The 21955-nt window shown below is 38.8% G+C and overlaps 2 non-coding genes across 2 annotated transcripts; one reads left to right on the forward strand and one right to left on the reverse strand.

Annotated features, from left to right (window-relative positions):
* Positions 1-7898: 7898 nt before the first annotated feature.
* TRNAK-CUU (transfer RNA lysine (anticodon CUU)) lies at positions 7899-7971 on the reverse strand. The gene has a single exon. It is a non-coding gene; the product is annotated as a tRNA-Lys (tRNA).
* Positions 7972-9063: 1092 nt separating this feature from the next.
* TRNAK-CUU (transfer RNA lysine (anticodon CUU)) lies at positions 9064-9136 on the forward strand. Its single transcript has one exon. It is a non-coding gene; the product is annotated as a tRNA-Lys (tRNA).
* Positions 9137-21955: the final 12819 nt, after the last annotated feature.

Raw genomic sequence — 21955 nt, forward strand, 5'->3', positions numbered from 1 at the left:
CACACCCAAACCAAAAAAAACTAAACAAAACAAATGACGCGCTCTGATGATGGCTAATACAACAAACAAAACAAAAAAAAACAAAACGTAAGGTTCAAGGTGAAAGCTAGAGACGAAATTCAATCAAGACGGCCATGGATTGAACGTTTCGGCGGCTTTGACTCCTTTGACTTAATGTTTTCTTTTTGTTTGGTTTTTACGACCCTTTGAAAAGTATTTCAAGCAACGTGACTTCCCTAGAGCTGTAAACTAGACTAGACAGGGTTTTAAATTAGCGTTTTGACAGGTAATTGGGGCGAAATTGTCCGAAAAATGTCTTTGCCGGCTGGCGTGTAATAACATTTTTATATGCTCCTAAAAATGCTTTAGTGGCAAACAAAATAATGGTTTTTAAAAAACACAATTTTATTTCGGCCAAGTTACAAAATGAGCTTAATAATATGGAACTGAACTCAGACACTACGTGTCTAGTAATTTAAATAGTTAATTAATTTAATTTATTAATATATTAATTTAATTATTTCATTTTTTATTTTTAGACGAATTAGATAAAAACCAAAAGGAGCTAATCAAGGCATCCAACCACCAAACCAAATTTATGCTACATGCTTTATCTACTTTTAATGATACCGAATCCAGAATCAACAATCAACTCGAAAGATTCCGGGAGAAAATCAATGAAGGCATTGCTTCAATAAATGAAATGGAAGAATGGTATCGAATGGTGGATACAAATAAACTGACAATTCACATTCTTAGTTCATATCAAGTGGTTTCCAATTACATAGATGAACTTTTGGACTATTATAAACGATTGTTAGATGTTCACTACCACAAAGATCACATATATGACTTAATATCTCCGACCCACATTGAAGAGATTATAGCAGCTGCGTCCAGAAAGATTCCTTCCAACATCGAAATAATATCCTATCGTGTGCTCCAGACCAGAGTGGAACACAGTGAAGAATTTATCCACGTCTATGGATATTTTGTGATGATAAACCACAACGAATTTATGCTAATCAGATCGACTCCAATTCCACTGAAGACAGAAAATAAGTCCTATTGGATCCTGGATATTCCAAACGAATTACTAGCAATCGACTATGATTCACAGTTGTACTTCCAAATTTCTGAATATGAGTTGAACAACAGTCTGAACATTGCGGAAAATGTCTTCGTATGTTCACCCACTACAACAAGAGGCATAGAGACTAGTCCAAATTGCGTAATAGACCAAGTATACCAGCGCGAAGAAAATACCTCATGCAAAATCACACAGCATTCCATATCATCAATAATATGGAAACAGTTACACACTCCAAACTCATGGTTAGCAATTACGCCTGAAAAAACTAAAATTGTCATTATTTGCGATGGAATCCGAAACGATGTGTCTCTAAATCAGACTGCTATTATAGAAACAACTCCAACTTGCCTCATTCAAACGAAGAAGAACATCCTAACGCCTAAGAGGTCAGACAGTGTCACTGTCTTACAGGCATTCTCCAAACCTATACTACAAAATATATCATTATTCCCAGTTATGCACGGAAGAGAAACCACGCTAATTGACGAACCTGTAATTGACGCATCCAACAAGCTTAATGAAGTCAGGAGTGAAGAAATGAGTATCAAACGACAACTTGAAACCACGCATTGGGAGACAGTCAAAAAGCACTTTCTAATCACAAGCCTTAGTGGTACAGTGATAACTATACTTGTTGTTATCACACTTATGGTACTATTCGGGTTCTACAAACGACGACAAAGTAACAGCTCCAATACGAGAAGAGACAGAGATGCAGCAGATATTCTATTAAACACAATCAGAGCTGCCCAGCCACCCACAGAAGCGATTGTCCTCGAACCAGTATTTCCCCATGGCGGCGCTGAACATTGATGGCATGGCAATAGACTGCCCAGAATGTCTAAATTCACATTTAGTCATAAAAATTTTATCAGTTTATATATTTCATAAACAACACAAAGGTAATTAACTAGGTTATTGCGGCTAATGCACCGCCAGCAGGTCACCGGGCAACCAGGTACCAAACGCAGCGTCAGCAGGAAAATCACCAAACCTTTGAATGTGGAGCACAGAACAATATTGGTCAGCACTTATTATTTTCATTTGTTTATAACGTTTGTAAATGTGTATAAATAGTTGTTAATTGTTAAATAAAAATCAGTATTAATCCAACAGCGGTTCTTACTCAACCTTCCAACCTAAACTACTATAAACTACCAAGTATCCTGAGCATTCTTCCTGAATTCCATTACAGGAATTTACACATAGCTTATAAAAAACAAAACTCAAAAAAGGTGCACGAAAACGCTGTTATTCATCTTGTAACGAAGTTACTATTTTTTTATTGAATTTGATTAAATGCGCGTGACGTTCACTGCTTGGTGCTAGACCGCGGCCGTCGTGGCGTCGATTTTGTCGGGGCCGTCCGGAGCCGTTCGAAATGGTTCGGTGGGCGCTGGGAGTGGGTACCACCACTAACATCCCCCACCGTTGGTTTTGTGTATAAAAGAAGGTCCCGCACCGGAAAACGGGGATTCTTCGATCATCAAAAGATCGAAACCAGCCAGCCTAGCCGTTCCGTACCGATTGATAACTCTTTCTCCGCGTATCTGTAAGTAAAAAATAGGCACATACCGACAGTCCGGTATTTGTTCTGTTTGCTGTTTTAAACCCGTACCGTTAACTGTAGTTATTTTAACAAACTGTAAATTGGCGCATTTTCAGTATTTTTCCGGGGATTTCCGTTTGGGGCATTTACAATATCTTTCCGTGGTTTTCCGTTTGAGGGTGTTTCTGGTATGACGGCGCCGGCTACAGTTACGTTATTTTGAAAACAGTTAGGTAATCCTTCTGGTCCTGTTCCTGTTTGTTTGACACCGAGGAAACGGTGTAGCAGGCAGGAACGGTGAATCCTGTAGCTCGTTTACTTGGCTCCGGGGAAACGGAGTAGTGAACGGGTTTGGGATACTGGAGGGATTAGCGGCTGTGTGACTGGCAACGTCACGAGACTTGAAATCTCTGTTGCATGATTCTGGGGAAACAGTATGCAACGGAGGGTGTATTTGTTGAACCCCGGGGAATCGGGGCGGCACCTAGAGGTTAGGTCGAGTGACGCGAACACCGCTGGTCACGTAATTGGGCCTCTTTGGGTCTCTGGAACAAATTCCGGCGTCGAGTAGCCAGTTTGACATAACCGTACCGTACCGCCGCACACTGGTGGTTTTTTTAATTTCATTGGCATAAAAGAAATACTTGGAGTTTTATACCAGGTGTCCAAGAGCACCCTGGACATAGGAGATTAACATGGGAAAACGGTTTTGATTTTTTTGCGCCTGTACGGTTCATTTAATGGAAAAACGCTTTAGATAAAAGTTGTAGTGCACATTTTCGGCTATCAACTTGTAATTTTTTCAATACCGTAGATTTGATCATTAAGACGAGAAACGGATCTAAAATTCGGAAATTTTAAATCTCCCGCCAAGCGGTCGTTAAGGAAAGTTTATATCCGGTCGTGCTACCAACCTTTCAAAATCGTAACAAATCGTTGTCAGTCATTCTGTAATCAAAACAAGTTTATTTAGTAATAGTTTTGAGTTACTACCCACAAACTGCGAAGAAAATACAAATAAATCGTGATAAAAACACTTTATCAGTAGCCACAGCCCAAAAATCTGTTGCATTCATAACCTCATTCAATGTCTCTACTAAACTTATTTACTTTGTAGCAAAATTCATTAAGAACACACTGGTTTTGCTTGCAAATATTTAATGAGTATGACCGAATCACCTATCTCAAGCCTCTTCATAACACTACCAAACGATTTAAAGTGATGAAAACAGTGGACAATGAAGATCTTTGAAGATAAGTTTCCTACTGTACAGGGACAACAACAAAGGGGCCAAATACTTCCTTCAAAAGTGGTGTGATTTAGTTTCAATGTGCTTAACTTCATGGACTATCATCAGCGAGGGTCTCCACCAGTGTTGCAACTAAAACTTAAAATGATTCAGTGTTGATATCTGACTTAAATCTCAAAATTTGATGTGCCTGTGACATGTGAATAATCTTAAACTGGCTATAAAACCTCTGAGAAACCCCTTCCAAGAAGAGAATATGGACTTACACAGTCAAATTATCAGTCAGGTGACAAAACTTTTTGTATATGGGTAGGTATTGTCGAAAAACCAACTTTTCAATTGAGCTATCTACATGAGCTGTTCTATACTAGGTTTAGGTATTAACATTATAATTGTGTTCTTTTTTCCACACACTCAATTGTTCCAAATAAAACTTTGTACACTGAACGTTTGTATTATTTATTTATTCACAGTTCAAGGTACAGTATACATTTTCTTCAAGTGAAAAGCTTAGGTACAATAGGTGGCAAAGAAAACTGGTCTTACCACATAAACAGTGATTGTTCCACAGATTGAGTGTGAGTGGGTGAACCTGTCACCATACAAGCTATGCTAAAAACAACTTTGTCTTACTAACCTAATGTTTGTTTGGATAATAGTGGAGTTCCAAATTAGCAAAGGTAGGTGAAATGTAGTGATTGAAAGTTTCTAAAGAGAAACAATTTGCTTCTAATTCAATACACCATTTCACAGGACGTACTACTTTTACTAATCAAATGTGAACTCGAGTTACACATTACTTGCAAATAAACTATTTTTGGTTAGTAGACATTTTACAAGTAACCTTGTAGGTGAATGATGTTCAAGTTAACTAATGGAGCTAATTAAATATCAGTACTTACCTTACCCTGTAGAGATGGGAAAAAACATTGACAATCAGTTATAAAAAATGCCTTTTTATTAACATCATACAATGTAAAACCACTTAAACACTATGGTGTGTTGATAACACTACAAAACAGAAGGATACAATAAAACTATCAGTTACATAGGTCACTAAATTGCACCACTTTTGAGGGAAGTATTTACCCTCTTTTGTGATCCCTGTATAGTAAAGCAACTTATCTTCAAACATCTGCAGGCCTTCCTAGTCCATTGTTTTTATCACTTTAAATCGTTTGGTAGTGTTATGAAGAGGCTTGAGATAGGTGATTCGGTCATCCTCATTAAATATTTGCAAGCAAAACCAGTGTTTTCTTAAAGAATTTTGCTACAAAGTAAATAAGTTTAGTAGAGACATTGAATGAGGTTATGACTGCAACTTACCAGATTTTTGGACTGTAGCTCCTGATAAAGTGTTTTTCTCATGATTTATTTGTATTTTCTTCGCGGTATGTAGGTAGTAACTCAAAATTATTACTAAATAAGCTTGTTTTGAATGTTTTGATTACAGAATGACTGACAACGATTTGTTAGGATTTTGGAAGGTTGGTAGCACGACCGGATATAAGCTTTCCTTAACGACCGCTTGGCGGGAGATTTAAAATTTCCGAATTTTAGATCCGTTTTTCGTCTTAATGGTCAAATCTACGGTATTGAAAAAATTACAAGTAGATAGCCGAAAATGTGCTCTACAATTTTTATCTAAAGCGTTTTTCCATTAAATGAACCGTACAGGCGCAAAAAAATCAAAACCATTTTCCCATGTTAATCTCCTATGTCCAGGGTGCTCTTGGACACCTGGTATATTTGGCTAAAAGTCATTCAAATGTCAAACAATGTTTTCAAAGAACAAGTTGGCTATGATAGAATGTCACATTCTTTTATTATTGTTTGACAGTGATTCGTCAAACTCAAATACATTATTTTTTTCTAGTAAGTTTTTTTGGATGCGTTACAAAGGTTTTGTTGTTATAACTCAGTAGAAGACAAGTTTCATTTTTGTTTTAAAATGGATCCTAATTGTAGGGGTAAGTAGTAAGTTTTTCACATAAAAATGTTTGATCATTTTGATACTTTTAAATATTAATATACTCAAAATGGAAATGCGTTTTTACGTCACTATTAAGAGACAAAATTTTGCATGTTTTTTTTTATGTTCCGCCCAATATCCCACGGGTTTGTTTAGTGTTTTGTTGAAGAAACTTACTTAATAAACTAATGCTAAACAGAAACCTTGCTCATATTTGCACATAAGTCTAAAATACGGGGTTAATTTTTTACTGACGTTTCAAAAGTTCAAAATGCTATACTTACCTATATTTTGTTCTGCTTACAGATGTGGACGAAAACTTTTTTATTATTAGTTACCAGGACCTTTTTGACATGGTTCAGAGTTTTTCCGATAAAAGTATTAATAGTAGATTCACTACTTTAGAAAATAAAATTTTAGAACTGACGAAAAATGAGCAACTCAGCAAGAACGAAAAAAGAAATTTATCAAGATTTAAATCAGATTTTGTAAAAAAATGGTTGGTTTCGTGTCGATCTAAAGACAGATTCATACAAACACATGCAAAATTGTTGAGTTTGCAAATTAAATTTTTCAAAAGAAGCAATCAAGTCAAACGAAAATCAAGCAATAAAGGTTGTTACGTACGAAATAGAGTTTTCGTCCGTTAACTCGTTTGATTTGTGTTTTTAATGTCCGTGGGCCTAGTTACACTAGTAGACCGATTCCGATCGCTTAAATCCTCCAATTGCACTTTGTGCACATTTTGTTGTAAATGTGGGTGCGTGACCTGATAAGTTATCAGGTGCCGTAGTCACGTGATTGGTTTCGATTTTTGTCAGGGAGGCGTCGGTTTGTGGTCGTGTTTCTTTGTGTCAGGTGCCATGTGCCTATTTAATCACCCCACTTTGTGATATCGGTCTCTTTACCACTACAGCACTCGAACTGCCGACATCTGACTTTTTTCTGAGCGGTGTGGCGCGTGTGTGAATTTGAATTTTTAATCCGTAAACATCTGGCCGAATTACAGGTAAATTGGTTTTATTGTTAGTTCTTTTGAATTATTTTGTATCGGCCCAATTTTCCAACACAGTATTGTGTTCGGCCCAACCGGAGATTCAGGGACTTTTCCAACCGGATATTCAGAGATTTTTCCAACCGGATATCCAGAGATTTTTCCAACCGGAGATTCAGGGACTTTTCCAACCGAGATTCAGAGACTTTTCTAGCCGGAGATTCAAAGACCTTTCCGACCGGAATTTCAAGGGTTTTCCCGACCGAATTTCAATCGGGGACTGAATCAGCCTGACTGGGACTGCTTTGTCCAGAGTTTTCCGGACCAACCCACGTGTTGGAAAAGCCGACCACCAGCTCCAGTTTTATTTAATTTAATTTAATTTTTATTTTTTTTTAGTTATATTAGTTTGCTCTAAACAACTTCAACACTTGTCATCACCTCTGGTCACCTTTTTGGTTGCCGGAACAAGTGTTGAAGCTGATTGTTCGTTTTCCCTGGCGTTCTGCTGTTTTCTGCCTTAGGTACCTGTCACCAGTCTCTGGACCCCATTTCCTACCTGGAAATTAGCGGTGGCCACTACTGACTACTGGGAAGAGGATACTGGAGGTTCCAGGACCTAAACGTCGTCTTAAGAACTGGTAAGGGCAGTTAGAGACAGTTTGGCACTGGGAAAACTTTTCCTGTTTTTTTTTTTTAAAAATTTCAAATTTATCTTGATTTTTCATTTTATTTTAAATTCAACTTCAATTTTGTTTTCTTTTATTTTTCCTTGTTAATTCTTTCGATAATTTGTTTCTCGGCAACTTTTGTAAATTTTGTAAATTTTTGTAAAGTTGTAAATATTGTAGTTTTGTTTTTTAACTTGTAATATACACGTGTACATATACAACAAATAGTTCGTTTGATTTCCTGCAGTATGTCCAAGTGTGTTCATCTATAGCTAGTTATGAACTCATGCAATTAATCCACGACCTTGAGCTATCTAATTAAAGAATGTTGAAATCTCATTAACGTGAGGTTTCATCATAACAAATTGGCGCCCAACGTGGGGCACGAACCCACGACCCTGAGATTAAGAGTCTCATGCTCTACCCACTGAGCTAGCCGGGCCGCACCCTACAGAATACTCTAATATTCCCTTTCAAATCCTGGATCACATTATGCCAGATTCGTCTTTCAGACTCGAACCAGATGAGTTCTTGCTTCAAACCAATAATCTGATCTTCTAAGGCTTTGTTTTTCTTTATAGACTCACTCAGTTGGTCATTCAAACTGTGTATTTTTTCACAGGACTCTTTGGCGTCTTTCAACAGTTTTTTATTTTCAGTTTGCAATTGTTGTTTCCAATGCAAAGCATCAGTTTCAGCACCTAATTTTTCGTAAAGCTGTTGGTTTTGTTGAGTCAAACCTTTCACTTGAGCTCTCAATTCTTCAATTTCTAAAACATCTTGTTTCATAGTTTTCAGTGCATTTTGGCTAATTTGGTACTTTTCATTCAACTGAGTAAATCTAGCCTTATAGTCCCAATCAGGGATATTTTTAAACACCTTGGGTTTTGATGCTCCATCTTCAGATTGACTACCCAAAGGTCGTTTTGTACCCACTGGTGGCTTGGTGGTTTTAAGGGTGGCTGTTGGGATGGCTGGGGCTGTTTTGATGGGTGCAGCCCTAGCACTCACATTAAGTTTGACCTTAGGTAAATTGTTTAATGGTTGCTGATCTGTGACAGTCGTTAAATCCGAGACAGAGCGCGAACGTCTTAAAGGGGCGCTCATAATTGCATTTTGACTTGTGGAAGCTCGAGCTGCCTGAGCTTCGGATAATAAAACTCTAAACTTGGGCAATTTAGAGCGTTGCATGTTAATTAATTAATATGATTGAAGAATTGAGAGCTCAAGTGAAAGGTTTGACTCAACAAAACCAACAGCTTTACGAAAAATTAGGTGCTGAAACTGATGCTTTGCATTGGAAACAACAATTGCAAACTGAAAATGAAAAACTGTTGAAAGACGCCAAAGAGTCCTGTGAAAAAATACACAGTTTGAATGACCAACTGAGTGAGTCTATAAAGAAAAACAAAGCCTTAGAAGATCAGATTATTGGTTTGAAGCAAGAACTCATCTGGTTCGAGTCTGAAAGACGAATCTGGCATAATGTGATCCAGGATTTGAAAGAGAATATTAGAGTATTCTGTAGGGTGCGGCCCGGCTAGCTCAGTCGGTAGAGCATGAGACTCTTAATCTCAGGGTCGTGGGTTCGTGCCCCACGTTGGGCGCCAATTTGTTATGATCAAACCTCACGTTAATGAGATTTCAACATTCTTTAATTAGATAGCTCAAGGTCGTGGATTAATTGCATGAGTTCATAACTAGCTATAGATGAACACACTTGGACATACTGCAGGAAATCAAACGAACTATTTGTTGTATATGTACACGTGTATATTACAAGTTAAAAAACAAAACTACAATATTTACAACTTTACAAAAATTTACAAAAGTTGCCGAGAAACAAATTATCGAAAGAATTAACAAGGAAAAATAAAAGAAAACAAAATTGAAGTTGAATTTAAAATAAAATGAAAAATCAAGATAAATTTGAAATTTTTAAAAAAAAAACAGGAAAAGTTTTCCCAGTGCCAAACTGTCTCTAACTGCCCTTACCAGTTCTTAAGACGACGTTTGGGTCCTGGAACCTCCAGTATCCTCTTCCCAGTAGTCAGTAGTGGCCACCGCTGATTTCCAGGTAGGAAATGGGGTCCAGAGACTGGTGACAGGTACCTAAGGCAGAAAACAGCAGAACACCAGGGAAAACGAACAAACAGCTTCAACACTTGTTCCGGCAACCAAAAAGGTGGCCAGAGGTGATGACAAGTGTTGAAGTTGTTTAGAGCAAACTAATATAACTAAAAAAAAATAAAAATTAAATTAAATTAAATAAAACTGAATCAAGTGAGGAATTGTGGTGGTTCGATTCTGACCTTTTGAGACTCTGTGGCCGGTGGTCAGCTTTTCCAACACGTGGGTTGGTCCGGAAAACTCTGGACAAAGCAGTCCCAGTCAGGCTGATTCAGTCCCCGATTGAAATGTTATTCGGTCGGGAAAACCCTTGAAATTCCGGTCGGAAAGGTCTTTGAATCTCCGGCTAGAAAAGTCTCTGAATCTCGGTTGGAAAAGTCCCTGAATCTCCGGTTGGAAAAATCTCTGGATATCCGGTTGGAAAAATCTCTGAATATCCGGTTGGAAAAGTCCCTGAATCTCCGGTTGGAAAAGTCCCTGAATCTCCGGTTGGGCCGAACACAATACTGTGTTGGAAAATTGGGCCGATACAAAATAATTCAAAAGAACTAACAATAAAACCAATTTACCTGTAATTCGGCCAGATGTTTACGGATTAAAAATTCAAATTCACACACGCGCCACACCGCTCAGAAAAAAGTCAGATGTCGGCAGTTCGAGTGCTGTAGTGGTAAAGAGACCGATATCACAAAGTGGGGTGATTAAATAGGCACATGGCACCTGACACAAAGAAACACGACCACAAACCGACGCTTCCCTGACAAAATCGAAACCAATCACGTGACTACGGCACCTGATAACTTATCAGGTCACGCACCCACATTTACAACAAAATGTGCACAAAGTGCAATTGGAGGATTTAAGCGATCGGAATCGGTCTACTAGTGTAACTAGGCCCACGGACATTAAAAACACAAATCAAACGAGTTAACGGACGAAAACTCTATTTCGTACGTAACAAGGTCGACCTAAAGTATCTTTTGAAGATAGCAGTGATCGTTCCAAAAGAATGAAAACTAGTAATTTGCGAAATACATCTAGTGCAGTAGAACTCGCCTATGCAACGCAAATGAATTTTCGTGCCGAAGGAAACAATCAAGCTGCAAAAATACTCAAAGACATTACCAATACACCATCAAAAACTGACGAGTATTTCAACGCCTTAAAAAATCAAACAACAACTTATACTAAATTGAGTGCTGATGAGGCACTTTCTCTTCTAATAGAAGCAAAGTTAAGCAAGAGTCAATACAATTTAATCAGGCGTCAAGTCAAAGAAAAAAACTGTCATATTTATCCTTCCTATGATGAAATCCTTAAAGCAAAGAAGCGATGTTACCCTAACTCAATAATTGTCTCTTCGGATACTGTAGCCGAAGTTCCAATGCAGTCAATGCTGAATCATACTTGCAAAAGATTGCTTTAGTTACAAGAAGAAGTTATTGATAGTTTTAATATGTAAATGGGGCCTAGACGGTTCTTCAGGTCAATCGGAGTACAAACAAAAATTTGACAAAACTGGTAGTTCTGACTCTAGTATAGTATTGACATCATTAGTACCCATAAGGCTTATATATCGTACAGAAACCAATAAAAATAATCAAATAATTTGGCAAAATGTAAGAACATCATCGCCTCGTTTTTGTCGTCCTTTAAAATTACAGTTCATTCACGAAACAGCAGAGCTAATTAAACTAGAAAAAGAGTTTGTGGACCGTCAAATTAATAATATCGTTCCATTTATTGTACCTCCAATGATGGTAACACAGCTCGTAGGTTCTTTGAAAATGTAGAAGTAGTATCAAATATAACCAAAATTGACAAACAATTAATTACAAAATTTCATGTAATATTGCAAACTTTATCGTCTGGATTTGACATCAATACAGATAGATTTAAGGAATATGCGTTAACAACTGCAAGACTTTTTGTGACATTGTATCCTTGGTATGCCATGCCTCCAACTATACACAAAATTTTATTACATGGCTTTGAAGTTATTAAATCATTTTGCTTGCCAATAGGACAATTATCCGAGGAAGCACAAGAGGCACGCAACAAGGATATTGTTACGGTCTGGGCCTACTATGCTCGATACTTCTTAACGAGCGCTCGCCTCGGGATGAAACCGATGCGCCGCAATATCTGGCCGGGCGCGTATTAAAGTAGGCCACAGTTAGGAACCGAGTTACCTGGAAGATTCTTGAATGATCAAGGCAACCCGCGAAGCGTTTCGCGGTCATTCTAGAACGTGGTTTGCGAATATAAAAGACGCGGTCTCGACCGCAGTAGTAGTGAATTTGGGAACGCGGATAAGTTTAAATAGCGGAATAATTGTGGAATTGTAGTAGTGTTTTTAGTAGCTGTGTTAATTATTGTACGGAGTGTTTTGAAGTGTAATAAATTTATTAATCGTTGAGTTAAATTGACTTTGTGTGAACCCACGGGAAAATCGTAACAATTGGTGTCAGAAGTGCGATCAGACTTTAGTGCGACGTGAATTGGAACTAAACTTCGGGTTAGAGACTTGTGTTCAGAACCGGACTAGAGATTTTCGGAACAGTGGTGTGTTAAATTTATTTTATGCCAGTAACAAGACGTCAAAGTGCAAACATGGAGGCCCAATTTGCAGCTATTATGGACATGCTTAAACAACATCGACAACAAGACAAGGAAGAACAAGAAATTCGACAAGAACAAGAAAGGATTCGACAACAAGAGAAGGAAGAACAAGAAAGGATTCGACAACAAGACAAGGAAGAACAAGAAAGGATTCGACAAGAACAAGAAAGAATTCGACAACAAGACAAAGAAAGACAGAGAGCGGCAAGAAAAACGTAACGTAGAAATATTGAACGGTCTAGCGGGGACCAAAACAGAAATCCAAGAGTATGTATCCCATAGTCTCAAAAAGATGGAGTATGACGTTCAGGTAAATTAGACGATGTTCGGGAGGACATTAATAAAATTCAGAACGATGTTCGGGGACATTAATGATGTTCGGGAGGACATTAATAAAATTCAGAATGATGTCGAGATAAAGTTACGTGACTTAGAGCAGAAAATTGACAGCAGAGGAGCCAGCTCTACAGTGATCACCGGAAACGGGCTCAACAAGATCAAGCCTCCCACATACGACGGTCAAACTTCATGGGCAACGTACCAACTCCAATTTGAGGCCGCTGCAAATGCAAATAGATGGAGTAACGAGGAAAAGGCTGTAGCACTGGTGGTGGCATTACGAGGACCTGCATTGGAGCTGTTACAGACTCTGCCTATCGCCCAACAAAGCAACTATGACGCATTAGTAGCTGCATTAGAACGACGTTATGGGGATCAGCATAGGAAAGGAGTGTACCAAACACAATTAAAGGCAAGACTGCAGAAAACTGGTGAAAATTTACAAGAGTTTGAGGCCGAAATTCGTCGCCTTGTGCATCTGGCTTACCCAGCCGTCCCGGATGAAATCCAAGAAGAACTTGTGGCACAGTGTTTTGTAGATGGGATTCGAGATCTGGAAGTAAAGAAAATGCTGAAGATGTTCAAAGGAAGCAACAGCAGCGAATTACTAGTTCGAGCGCTGGAAGTTGAAGCTGCGTGCAATGACTTAAAGCCAAGGATCAGGGCCGTGACTATTCAAGAGGAGAGAGAACCGCCAGCCGATCATGCTGCTACACCAATGAATGAAATTAAATCAATGTTCGGCCAATTAGTGCAACAAATGGCAGCATTAGGAAATGGTCTTTCCACACAGTTAGAACGGTCACGCCCGATCACTAGAGTGGAGTGTTATCGATGCGGACGTACGGGACACATCAAACGAGATTGTCGAGTAAGGATACCGTCCCGCTCTCCAACGAGGGACGTACAACCATCCAGGAGGGACCAGGAAAACTCCCACTAGTCAACATTACGGGGCGAATGTTGACTAGCGAAGACAAAGCCCCCAGAATTATCTCCATCAGAAGCCTGGGTAGATCAATGGGAAGCCTGAACGTAGATGGAAAGGTGGATGCGATGAACGTTACTTTTACTTTGGATACCGGTGCGGCAGTATCTTTGATCCGGTCAAACCTTGTGGATAAAAGTCAAATTAAGCCTTTACGAAGAAGTATTCTCCTGCGCACTGTGACTGGAGAATCGGCTAAAGTTTTAGGAGAAATAACAGTCAAGATTTGCCTTGGAAGGATTACGTTTTACCACACTGTGTTAGTAGCGGATATTGAAGATGAATTTATTCTGGGAATGGACCTGATTCGTCAACATGGATTTTCTTTTGATCCCGAACAAAATATCCTAAGGTTTGGAAGTGAAGAGTTCATCCTGTCAACCAGTCACCGCTGTGAGTCACCCATTAATGTTTTGGCATCTCAGACAGTAAAAATAAGCGGCAATTCCGAGCAAATAATTATTGGACAATTGGAGCAGAATTCTGGGAGCTGTGTTGGACTTGTACGAAACCCGGACCGACCAGGAAGATGCCTCATTGGGAAATCACTTGTAAATGGAGGAAGTGAAGTCCCAATAAGAGTTGCAAACATTTTTTCAGACGACGTAAAAATCAACAAAGGCGAAATTATTGCGGTATTCGAGCCTGTAGTCAAAATAACCAATTGCGATGGGTTACCAGAACAGGAGGAGCAGTTGGGGGAAAACAAGCTCTTAAATGAACTTGAAAAGACCTGGAAACATCTGTCAACACCACAACTGAAGAAGGCTCGGAAACTGATTTTGGACCATGGTAGCATATTTGGAACACCGAACAATATGGGAAAAACTACCATTGTAAAACACCGAATTAACACCGGCAATGCACAACCGATTCGACAACCACCTAGGAGACTACCAATAGCCAAACAACAGGAAGTGCAGGAATTAGTGGACAGGATGCTTGACGACGGAGTTATAGAAGAATCCTGCAGCCCTTGGTCATCACCTGTTGTTCTGGTCACTAAGAAAGATGGATCAAGCAGATTTTGTGTAGATTACCGAAAACTGAATGACGTGACCAAAAAGGACAGCTATCCACTTCCCCGTATCGACGACACACTGACGACTTTGGCAGGATCCTGTTGGTTTTCTACTTTAGATTTGAAGAGTGGGTACTGGCAAGTTGGCATTGAGGAGCAAGATAAGGAGAAGACTGCTTTTTCTGCTGGAAATGGGCTGTACCAATTCAATGTGATGCCCTTCGGACTTTGTAATGCTCCTGCTACGTTTGAAAGACTAATGGAAATTGTGCTTCGTGGCCTTAACTGGAAGACTTGCTTGGTTTATCTGGACGATATCATGGTGATGGGAAAAACTTTTGAAGAACATCTGGACAACTTGCAAGAAGTATTTGCTAGAATAGGTGGTGCCCATCTTCGATTGAACGCCAAAAAGTGTTGGTTCTTCCAAAAGCAAGTCGAATTCCTTGGGCATGTGGTGACGGTCGACGGAATCCAGACGGACGACAAGAAGATCCAAGCAATTAGAGAATGGCCAGTACCAAAGGATAAACACGAACTCAGAAGCTTTCTAGGACTTGCCACCTACTACAGACGGTTTGTGGAAGGATTTGCCAACATCGCAGCTCCGCTACATCAACTTACTGAGGACAAAACACCCTACTGTTGGAATACCCAATGTGATCAGGCGTTCAGAAGATTAAAGGCATCACTTTGCTCCAGTCCCATCCTCAGTTATCCACAACCAAAAGGAAAGTTCATTTTAGACACAGATGCCAGTAATTCTGGTATTGGAGCTGTATTGTCTCAAGTCCAAAACGGAGAAGAACATGTCATAGAATACTTCAGTAGGAAACTTACCAAAGCAGAACGGAACTACTGTGTAACGAGAAAAGAGCTACTGGCAATAGTAAAATCAGTCGATCACTTTCACAAGTACTTGTACGGACAGGAATTTTTGATAAGGACTGACCATGCGGCACTCAAGTGGCTCCTCGGAATGAAACAACCGGAAGGACAAGTAGCAAGATGGCTTGAAAAACTCCAGCAGTATAATTTCAACATCAAGCATCGACCCGGAAAGCTGCATAATAACGCAGATGCTCTATCAAGAAGACCTTGCGCCGAAGAATGCAAACATTGCCAGAAAGCGGAACAACGTGAAGGCGTTGTGTCCATCAGAATGGTTCAGCTGAAGACCAATGATGAATGGAGTACCGATGAGATTAGGAAGGATCAACTAGAAGACAGCGACATAGGCCCATTGTTGTTGAGAAAGGAACAAAGCGAGCCAAGACCAACATGGCAAGAAATCTCTAGCAAAGGCCTGACGTTCAAAGCACTTTGGGCTCAGTGGGACTCGCTTGTGGTTGAAGGCGGCTTGCTAAAAAGAGCTTGGGAGAGTGCCGATGGAAAAGAGATAAGGAAGCAGCTGGTAGTTCCCAGAGGAAGGGTCGACCACGTACTGGAGGAAATGCACAATGGAAAGACTGGTGCTCATTTGGGAGTAAATAAGACTTTGGACAAAATCCGGCAACGCTTTTTACTGGGTGAACTACTGCCAAGACGTGAAATCATGGTGTCGACAATGTTCCATTTGTGCAGCTAGCCACGGACCACAGACGAGATCCCGGGGACCTATGAAGCAGTACAACGTAGGATTGCCGTTCGAACGTTTAGCCATAGACGTTGCTGGGCCTTTTCCTGAGACCAACAGAGGCAACAAGTACATTCTTGTTGCCATGGATTACTTTAGCAAATGGCCTGAGGTGTTTGCGATTCCAAATCAAGAAGCCAGCACAGTCGCTGATATTCTCGTCGAAAATGTCTTCAGTAGATTTGGTGTGCCGTTGGAGTTACACTCTGATCAGGGACGAAACTTTGAGTCCAAGCTCTTTCAGAGGCTCTGTGACCTGCTAGGCATTAGGAAGACCCGAACAACGCCGCTTCATCCTCAGTCGGATGGAATGGTCGAGAGATTTAATAAGACCATAGAGCAACATCTCTCAAAGGTTGTTGATCAGCATCAGAAAGATTGGGACCAGCATATTCCGCTCTTCTTGATGGCTTATAGAGCAGCAGTCCACAACTCAACGGGACAGTCACCATCTAAAGTTCTGTTTGGTCGAGAACTGCGACTTCCATGTGATGTGGTGTTCGGATCTCCAACAGGCCAAAGCACGAACATTGAGAACTACGTTGACGAGTTGCAAGACAGATTACTGAACATCCATGATCTGGTCAGGGAAGTTTGAATCTAGCTAGCGATAAGATGAAAGCTCGTTATGATCTGAGGGCCAATTCGGGAGGGTTCCAGAAGGATGATAAAGTTTGGTTGTTTAACCCTCAGAGGAAGAAAGGCAAATCACCGAAATTAACACCTGTTTGGGAGGGACCTTACAATGTGGTAAAAAGGTTAAACGACGTCGTGTACAGAGTCCAACGCAGCCCCAAAGGCAAGATGAAAATTGTCCATCTGGACAGACTCAAGAAATACCAGGGATTAGATGAAGCGGATCGGGACGATCAGCTTTAAGAGGGGGGCAGTGTTACGGTCTGGGCCTACTATGCTCGATACTTCTTAACGAGCGCTCGCCTCGGGATGAAACCGATGCGCCGCAATATCTGGCCGGGCGCGTATTAAAGTAGGCCACAGTTAGGAAGCGAGTTACCTGGAAGATTCTTGAATGATCAAGGCAACCCGCGAAGCGTTTCGCGGTCATTCTAGAACGTGGTTTGCGAATATAAAAGACGCGGTCTCGACCGCAGTAGTAGTGAATTTGGGAACGCGGATAAGTTTAAATAGCGGAATAATTGTGGAATTGTAGTAGTGTTTTTAGTAGCTGTGTTAATTATTGTACGGAGTGTTTTGAAGTGTAATAAATTTATTAATCGTTGAGTTAAATTGACTTTGTGTGAACCCACGGGAAAATCGTAACAATATCAAGAAGTATAGAGCGGATTTTTCCAGAAAAACATCCAGAAAAGATAACATACGAGATATAATAAATCACCTTCTGGTTTCGTCAGATACTTGCATCTCGAGTTTACATAACTACCTATTAAAAAATTAAAATGTTTCCTTCCTGAAACTTTAGAGTTATTAGATACTCCAAAAGTAAATAATTCCACGGATACTAAGTTTTTAGAGTTAAGTAGTTTTGATGAAGAATAAAAATATCATTAGGTATGTTTTTTAATTAAAAAGATGTTTTTGATATTTTTAATGAATTATGTACGATATATAAGACCTTAAAATGAAATCATTAGACACATTGAACCGAATATTACCATTCAGCACTTTACTTTAACTAACAACTATTTATCTTTATGAAATAATTCTGTATATTATATTGTGCGACTATTAATTTCTTTGTCACGATCCAACCAATAATGTACTAATATTCAGCGTGTTGACAGAAGCTAAATGAAGGTCATATAGCGTCAGAGTGATTAATGAAGAGGAATAATGATCATTATTCCCTCTCGACCTAAAGGTGGTTGCACACCAAGCATAAAACATGGGATATGCGGTATTTCTTGCATGTAGACATCCACTTATGTCTTTGCAATTACTGCTAATTCAGAATACCATTTTCTTAACAAATACACCGCAATAACACAGTAACAGGAGTTTGCCAAATCATTAGGTAAATTCCATAATTTATATTTGAAATATTTTTGGTGTATGACCGTCCTTAGTTCTGTGGTTTTTTAAGTGACATTGACAACGTCAGTGCCCTTGTGGTCGTAGGCGGCAACGCTGGGGGTGGCGTTCAGAAATAGGGGTGGGTGTGCGCACCGTAGCCTTTGTCAATGCCACCATATAGTTATGTAAATAAATTGTTCACGTGATCCATTTTTTCCCAAATTCTGTCACGACTTGTACACCGACGGCCATTCTAAACGCGATCCTAATCGTATCGAGTTTGACATTCAGTTGTTATGGCGGATTTGAGAGATTACCTATATTATTTATTATCTACATAAAAGAGTATCAACTTCTAATTTGCCTGCACTTGGCATTAGTGGTAATGGACAGTGGTCGTGGACAAAGTATAGTATTATCCTCGTTTTTTTATGGCCATTAATCCCACGGGAGATTTGCGTCCCTCGCCTGCGGCTCGTGACGTAAACATCCCCCTTAGGGATTAATGGCTATCATAAAAAGCTCGTTGAATAATATACTATTAAAAACCTGCATAAATAATTCCATTGTGTCATTTATTAAAAATTCCTTAACTGTATTTAACTCTTTTAATTATTGCCTAGTTTTTTTAAAAATCGACCACTGTGCGCCGTACTTACACCGTGTCACAGACAGTCATACAGTAGTGAAGGGTCCCGTAGCTAGTTTTCATAACCGTTACACGCTTTCCCCGTATCACCGAACAAGGTAACTTTCGTTTCATTAGGTATCCGTTACCGTAAGTATTTACTGTAAGTACAGAGAGGCCGCAATACAGTGCATTTAGAGAAAAACAGTTGTTTTAATTTTGTTTACTTCCCGAACCCTTTAGAACTTTTCTCCAGCTGTCTAAAGGCTACCCAGGTACCGTAAAGTAGACCTTCAACCACTATAAATAACGAAGGTGGCGCCCGAGGCAACGTAACCGAGGAAATCCGCTAGAAAAGCGCTACAATGCTAACCAAATCTTCTTATAGCCATAGATTATCCAAAAATTCAATAATATACAGGTATTTCCAATTAATAAAAAAGCAAAGTTTGGTCTGTCACAATGTTATGAGATACCCTCTAACTACCCACTAGTGACTTTGGTTTAAGTGTGGTTCCCGTAGATAATCCCTACAACGTTTGTATTTACTATTTGTTGTTGTAAAATCAAGTAGAAACATTAAGGTGGGTGCAAAATAAACTAATCCTTTGTATAGGTGGAGCAATGAGAGAGTAGAGTTCATTATCTCATTATCTTGAGAAATACGAATAAATGATAAATACGAGTTTTACAGAATATTTATATTTTTTTATAGTTTTCAAATTACTTTCGGGTATACAGGTCATAAAGGCGTGACGGTGACAGATAAAACTTTAGATTTTTTTAAACAAAACCCCGTTTTTAAACATTTTTTGATTCTTCATAAAATTCTAAAAGTTTATGTCATATCTAAACCTAATAGATCATCTAATTATTGACTGCATTGTCATTGTTTCTAAAAGCAGATTACTCATGTTTGGTACGAACGCTTTACAGGAACGACAAAAATTAGTTGTGCAAATCAACTGCAATAGATGTCCGACAGGGCGTTCATTTTTTAAAATTTATTTGTATTATTTCAGTTCATTTCAATTTCAACTTTATCTATACAGCCTGTACATAATTCGTTTTTCTGATAGGTTTTACGATACACTATGTCAAATTAATAAGTTATGTTTTGCTTGTAAGTAACGTACAAAATTAGAACAAGATTTAAAATGTGTATTCTTGTTCAATTGAATTGTCAACGACAATTTTCAGGTTTTAGTTAGTTAACAAAAAACGGAAGGTAAATAGTAAATAAACATAAATAATCGCAGACTATTAAAATGAGGTATTATGACTGATACTTCATAAACGTTGAAGTGTTCCGTAAAGCTATCAGAAAAAGAATAATAGACAGATGAGTGTTTCGTTTTAAAAAGTCGAAATTTCTTCAACATATACAGGGTGTTTCATGTTTTAATACGCAAACTTAGGCCAGGTTATTCTACGCCTAAAAATAGCTATAATTTGCTATATAAAATAAACTAAATTACAAAAAAGCTTTGTTACAGAAATACAGAGTGTTAAAAATTTCAATTTATTCCACTTTTTTTCTGGTGCGCCACGATTTTTTTTCTTAAAAATTCCAAATCCTTATTTGATTAAGAAACTTTTTTGTATTAATTATTTCTTCCGTATCTTTAACCGTTTTCAATAGTAATATGTAAGAGCGATAAGTTGACGAAACACTGTTGTCTATGGAGCTATTCACACGGGCGCGACCACCGATTTAGCAGCGCTACGGTGGCGGGTAGTGGTCGACTCTCGCCAAAACGCTCGACCGTTAAAAAACACGCCACCAATAGCAACACATGCTTTTAAATGCGAGTGTTCACACGAGACACCTCAGTGTCGCCACAGAAGCCCACAGAGATGGATGAGGAGGTAAATACAGACGATTTTATAGCTGCCGTTGAGCAATTTCCCGCTATTTGGGACACGTCGTCCAATAATTATAGTAGTAAAATAACTAAAAAAAATAGTTGGGAGCTCCTTATCGTAAAATTTTGCCCGAACTTTGCCGAAAGAACAAACGTGGAAAAAGCCAATATCGGTGAGTTTTTATTAAAGCACGTAATTTATTATATTTATTCGTATTTTACATTTTTCTTAAAACGTAAACATAATAATATGTTAAACTAAAATAACCAGGGTAGGGTATACCTACATATTTGAGAAACCATAAACTTAACTCTATATTCTCTATAGCTGCCAAGGTATCTGACCTTCGTTACTTAAAAAGTAATTTGCAAGCCTGTCGGGTATATCATTAATTTCTCTACCACCCCTTGTTGCATCAGGTACCATATCAACCATTCCTTCTACAGTTAATGTATGCTAAAAATTATAGCCATCACGTTCTCTAACAAAATTATGAAGAACACAAGAAGCTTGCACAATTTTTTCAGCAAGATCAATGGAAACGTTTAATGGTCGATGAAAAATTCGCCATTTATTAGCGAGAATTCCAAAAGAACATTCAATATATCGTCTTGCTCTTGACAGGCGATAATTAAAAACTCTTTTCTTGAATGTTAAAAAATTCCCTCCATAAGGGCGCATTAAAAATTTTGAAATTCCAAATCCTTCGTCACCAATTAGTACAAATGGATTGGCAATATGGGATCCTTTTAATAGTCTACTTTCTGGAATGTTCAGTTCATTGTTATTCAGTTTTTGAAAAAGTTCTGAGTTTTTGAAAATGTTACAGTCAGCTGACTTTCCATAAGCTCCTATGTCAACATATAAAAATTTATAGTTAGAGTCGCATACTGCTAACAAGATTAAGGAGAAAAAATGTTTACAATTATAATACAAAGAGCCGCTGTCCGTTGGCTTAACTATTCTTATATGTTTGCCGTCTATAGCGCCAAGGCAATTAGGAAAATGTGCACGTCTTTCAAACAAATCAGCTACTTTTAGCCAATCATCTTTGGACAGCGTGGGCATACAGATGCTTCTCATAACGTGCCAGATAGCTGAACAAACTTCACGTATAATCTCACTAATTGTACTAACCCCAATCCAATACTGAAAATGCAAATCAACCATTGAACAGCCGGTAACCAAATACCTGAAACAATAA

The sequence above is a fragment of the Ips typographus genome, linkage group LG9, assembly GCF_016097725.1.
Source record: "Ips typographus isolate SLU linkage group LG9, UJ_Ityp_2.0, whole genome shotgun sequence".
NCBI classification, from domain to species: domain Eukaryota; kingdom Metazoa; phylum Arthropoda; class Insecta; order Coleoptera; family Curculionidae; genus Ips; species Ips typographus.